Raw genomic sequence first — 6,283 nt, 5'->3', positions numbered from 1 at the left:
GCAGATGAGCTAGCTATTCTGGAGCTGGGAGAAGGCCTTCTCTGCCTGGAACATTCTGGTATGTAAAGCCTAGAAGAATGAAAAGACATCACTTACAGGGCTGGAGTGGGGGCTGGTTAGAGTAAGATGAAAGTGCTTCACATCATCTCTAAAGGTGCTGCCCACTCTGCCCTTCTGTGATTTGAGTGTAGGGACAAAGAGGATATGGCAACACATTTGCTGATGTATAGAAGTTGGAAGGTGTGAGTCTGAAGGAAAAGATAAGTAGTTTGAGGGGCAGCCGAGGTGCGCATCTGCAGCTGGTCATTGAACAGTCAGGCTCGGAGGCCCGCAGGGGCTGCTAGGCGTTGTCTAACGGTGTTGCTGGGGCAACGGGGCATGTGTTTTTAGCAAGGCCCCTTATCTAAAGGGATGTGGTTAAATAAGGTTCCTCAAAATTTATGTCTACCTGGAACTTCAGAATGTGACCTTATTTGGAAATAGGGTCTTTGCAGATGTAGTAAGGTAAGGATAGAGATGAGATCATACTGGATTAAGGTGGGCCCTAAATCCAATGAATGTGCCCTTATAAGAGATACACAGAGAAGACAGCACATGAAGACTGAGTTTGGGGTGATGCTGCCACAAGCCAAGGAACATCTGGGGACTCCAGAAGCTGAAAGAGGCAAGGAAGGATTCTCCCCTAGAGCCTTCAGAAGAGGGAGCATGGCCATGCTGACACTTTGATTTCAGACTTGTAGCTTCCAGAGCTGTGAATGAATAAATTTCTGTTGTTTTAAGCCACCAAGCTTGTGGTAATTTGTTCTGGCAGCCTTAGGAACTGATACAAGGAACTTCCCATTGATGGCAGTTTTAACTGCTGGGGCCGTCACCACCATGCACAGAAAGTTAGTTATGCCAAAAGAAATAAACGTCATAGAGAGCTCCGACAAAGTGAGTGCCCAGGTTAGATGAGAGACAAAGTACGGTCAGGGCCCTCCGTAGCCGCGGGTTCCGCACCCGTGGATTCAATCAATCGTGGATGGTAAAACGCAGTACCGTGGTTGGTTGAATCCAGGGACGCGGAACCCGCGGATACGGAGGGCGGACTGAGGAAGGGGAGCGTCCGCGGATTTTGGTATCCGTGGGGCGTCCTGGAACCAATCCCCAGCGGTTACGAGGGACAACTGAATTACAGAACGCGTCGTGCACTCATCCATTAATAATGAAAACAGGCCCCTCGTTCTGCAAAGCATGTTAGAGGAAAGTAAAATTTGCTATGGAAATCAGATGATCAAGACTCGTTACTAAAAGTAGAATCAGAGCATTTGCAAGGCAGTAGTGGTGGTGATCAGAACCTGAAACAAGCCAGACACTTTTCAGCTCAGGGAGGTGGAGTGGGACACTCAGAAGAGGGATAGCAAGACAGACACCAGGCAGAAGTAGACCCAGGCCAGCTCCGGGACTGCTCCCTAGCCACCTGGTTAAGGTTATTGCAGGATCTTCTGTGAGAAGAGAAGGGACATCCTCGCACGGATTGACACATTTATTGAGCACCTACTTTCTGCCAGGCTGAGGCCCAGCATGGAATATTGGCGGGACAAACGCAGTCCTCACCCTCAAAGAGCAGATAATGTCTCAGTTAAAATTTTGGTTGCAAGTAACAGAAAACTCAACATAAATTGACTCAAGCAATAAAAGGAACTTATTAACTCCAGGGACTAAAAAGTCCAGGGATCTAAGGCTTCCAGCACCATTCAGCCAGATTCTGCTTTGTTTCTCTGTGATTCTTTTGGGCCTTCCCTCTTCTGTGTATCACTTCCAGCCTAGGGTTGACTTCTCTTTTGCTCAAGAATCAAACTATATTGTATGGTTGCAAGATGGCTACCAGCAGTATTTGCAGCTACTTGCTTTACATTCAGGGAGGGAGAGAGCTGCTCTCCTGCAATCACTGGGCCATCATAAATGCGTGTGTCCATCCCTGACTTAATCAGAAGGCAAAGGAAGTAAGGCGCTCCGATTAGCTTAGACCAGTACTACTCAAAGTGGAGTCTCCAGGCCAGCAGCATCAACATCCCCTGGTAATTTGCCAAACATGCAAATCCTTGGGATCAGAAGCTGAATCAGAAACTCTAGGGGTGCAATCTGTGCTTAACAATCCCTCCCGGTGATTCCAGTGCACACTGAAGTTCGAGAACTGTGCTTGGACGAATCAGATCCCATCTGTGGAGCTGGTGGTAGAGGTTATTCTACCCAAACTGCATAACTGCTATGCAATGGTGGAAGGACAGAATGGATATTGGGGAGACAGCCATAATGGACACTACCCTTAGTGGTTATGACAACTAGCATAATAGCCAGCATTTATGAATTCTTATTATGCACAAGGTCACCGTGCTGCACACTTTACATGCATGATCTCATTTAATCCTTGCCTCAAACCTATGAGGTGGGTACTATTATTATCCACAACAGCTGAGGAAACTGAGGACCAGTGCAGTTGAGTAAATTTATTTAGGGCTTAGTAGCTAAGCGTCAGGGCTGGAGTTTGAACTCCAGCAAATAACCCCAGAGGCTGTGCAATCATAAACAACCAGGTGCCAGGACGTGTGATAAGAATCATGATAAAGGAAGTTCAGGTGACGTGGGGACACCATAGAGGCACCTAACATACTCTGGAGGCTGTTAAGGAGGGCTTCCTAGAGGAAGTGACAAGCTGGGGAGGAGTTTGCTAGCTGGGTGAGGAGGAGGAGGAAGAGTGCACAAAGGCCTGGAGCCCAGAGATGGCTGGGCATGTGTGAGGGACTGGCTTCATTGTGACATTGGGGTGGAAGGAAGCAAGGGGTGACCAAGAGGTGGGCAGAGGCCAGACCTAGAAGGGCCCTATGGACCAAGTGAAGAAGTTTGGCTTTATCCTAAGGGCATAATTAAGGAGCATAGGGGATTCTAACCCTGGGGATGAATATATTGGACTTGGTCTTTATAAAGATGATCCTGTTTGCAGGGTGCAAAATTGAGCGGAGGCAGAAAAGCTAACTGGAAACCCATTGCAGGGGTCCACATCACTAAAAATGATAGTGGCTGGGAAAAGGACATGGAGAAAAACACACATTTGAGGACTTGGTGATCAACTGGGTGGCTCTTGATTTTCTGGCTTGGGCTGCTGTTTGACCCTCTTCAAAAAGACAAGGAAGAGCAAGTTTTGAGAGAGTGCAGCTCGGTTTTTGACCTGACAGATTTAACAAGAATTACAATGAATTGTATATGTAATTGTTTTTTTACATGTAGGGTTGAGTTTCTTTGGAGGGGTTGGTGGCTATCATTTCTTGGGCTTTTACTCTGCACCAGGTGCTTTACATGTATTATTTCTAATCTATTCAACTGCCCTACAAAGTAGGCATTCTTATCTACATTTTCTGTAAGAGGAGGCAGAATTAAATAACTTGCCCAGGAATCACATGGACAAATGGTAGGACAGCTGAGTTTGAACTCGGGTCTGTACTCCCTGAATGGAGTCACGATACTTGCCCAAGTCATAACCAACACTAGGGACTGCTATGGATCAGGTGTGTTGGTGCATTATTTCTAATCATTTATGTCACTAGTCATGTATATAAAACCCGTCCCAGAGAGTGGAATCACAAAGGGTAGGGTATGTTTTTTGTTCACTAAGATATCCCAATGCCTGGCATATAGCAGGTGCTCAATAAATATTTGAAGGACGGAAGGGAGGGAGGGAGGAACCAGTGAAAGCTTCCAGGTGTTGTTACACATAGGTGGTTAATTGGTTTTAACCAATGAAACAGTTATACGCAAGATTTTGGTAGAAACAGTAGGGAAAAACAAAATTCTACCTGTGTATACTGTATGTTAAAAATGAATAGGGTGGGGGCCGGCCCCGTGGCGTAGCGGTTAAGTGCACACGCTCCGCTGCTGGCGGCCCAGTTTGGATCCCGGGCTCGCACCAATGCACTGTTTATCAGGCCATGCTGTGGCGGCGTCCCATATAAAGTGGAGGAAGATGGGCACAGATGTTAGCCCAGGGCCAGTCTTCCTCAGCAAAAAGAGGAGCATTGGCATGGATATTAGCTCAGGGCTGATCTTCCTCACACACACACAAAAAAAGAATAGGGTGGAAATCTCTAGGGACTAAAGAATTTTTTTTCAAGTTTTAAAACTTTTTTTGATAAATTCTTATATATATCTCTGAGCTATTTCATAAATGTTTGCTTATTAAGTGAATCAGTAAATGGCAAGACTACACAATATGTCTTGAAATTTTCTTAGTTCTTTTCCTAATGTCACTGTTTTGGGTGTTATGTCTAATATTGCTGGAATATACACAGAGGAGCCCACTTAAATCAAGCTTATTTATTTCTAATTATTCTCAACACCAGGGTAATGGAATAGATATAGAGACACTTGACTGCTTGCAAAATCGCTTCACTCAAAGATATAATCAGTCATAATGGGATCCTGAAAGACTTGCCCATGGGCAAAATATCACCATGGTCTTCCTCAGTTGTCCCCAGACTTCAGGGTACAAAACAATCCCTTTAAAAGCTTGTTTGACAAGCTGATTCCTATGTCCTGACTCCAGCATCAAACTCGGACTTGGAAGATACGCACTGGGGTCTTGAGACTCTGTATTCTTAGCAATCACTCCTGGAGGTCCAAGGACCACACTTTAAGATCCACCAACTTATCTTGAAAGTGTTTGTGACCGAAAAAGTCAGTCTTTTTCCCAACGTCCCGCTGCCAGGTTTGCGTTATGAGGTATGAGGGGGCTGACCTCAAAATGACTGACCAATCTGTCAACGGGATTCCTAGGGAAGATGCTCCTCTCGGCACTTCATTCCAATGTGATGGCATGAAGGGAGATCCTCTCACAGATTACGCCGCCAGTGCCAGGTCAGGCAGGTAGGGAATGGGGGTGTGACTTACTGATCACCTTGCCTTTTCAACATCTAAATGGTCCGACCCACCATTGACCCCGGACTCATGGCCCAAAAAGCATTTGAAAGAATTTAGGAAAGTTGACAGAGGTACAAGGAGACAAAATAAGCTTTGCTAATATGTCACAGTAACTGTTAGGCAGAGTAAGATCTTTTAGGGACAATATTCTTCTAATTCTTTTGGGCATAGAATCTTCACCATTACCATCTTCCTCCTCCTCCTCATCATCATCAACGATCACAATAATCAATAGTTCCTGAGCACCCATAGGATGCCTCTTAGACTTATTATAGGAAAGAGACCCTGGGGGTTATAATTTTTCACTCCATTTCCAGGCCTTTGGGCAAAAGAATTTTTATCCAGCCATCTCCAAGGGTATCAAGATAATTCATTAATATCTTCAAAGAAAGGGTTTCTCCTTCTCATGGACACGGACATCCTTCTCTTTCAGTTCTTCCTTTGAAGGTCTATCTTATTTTCTTTAAAGACATACTATTATTTCACAGTGTGGATGCACCCACATTTATTTAATCAGTTCCTGCAGATGTAAGTTGTTGCTGGTTTTTGCTGTTTCAAGCAATGCCATAATGAACCATATCATGCCTATCTTTGCACGTGTGAGTCATCACTGATGTAAGACCAACATCTAGAATTGCAATTGCTAGGTCAAAGGGTACAGTGATTTAAATTTTTGGCAGATACCTCCAACTGCCTTCAAAAAGATTATGGCAGTTCATACTTGTAATAGTAATGTATGAGAAAGTACCTGTTTTCTCATACCAGTACTGGAAATTATATTTAAAACTTTTTTTTGGCACTCTGATAGGTGGAAAATTGCATATGTTTATTTGCATTCCTTTAATTTGCAATGATATGTTTATTGGTCATTTGTGTATTTTTATTCCATAAAATGCCCAATCCTTTGCAAAACCCAGATTTTTAAAAAATTTTAAACAGAAGTTAATTTTTTTTAAAAAATTAATTTTTAAAATAGTAAGCTTCATTTATTGGGAAAATGTATCATGTCAGGGCACTGAACACCTCATTCCTCACCTATGTCACATAATTTGAGCCTTACTCTAATAGAATAGAGAGAAGCTGATAATCTGGATAAATTTTTAAAAACACTTTTGAGCACTGCTGAAAAAACGGAAACGTTTCTGAACAATAAAATAAAACAAATTTAGAATTGTAGTGTGAGGTCTCTCTCCCAGGCACCATGCTAGACATGGCCACATGTTCTCCTAGAGAATCTTCTCAACAATTCCTTGGTGTTGATATTATTCTCACCCTCACTTTTACAGAGAATTCTTTCCCTTTTCCATTGAGAAGATCACAGAGATACAAA

Source organism: Diceros bicornis, chromosome 12 (genome assembly GCF_020826845.1).
Source record: "Diceros bicornis minor isolate mBicDic1 chromosome 12, mDicBic1.mat.cur, whole genome shotgun sequence".
NCBI classification, from domain to species: Eukaryota; Metazoa; Chordata; class Mammalia; order Perissodactyla; family Rhinocerotidae; genus Diceros; species Diceros bicornis.
The sequence above is the reverse complement of the archived record's forward strand: the minus strand, read 5'-3'. Positions refer to the sequence as shown.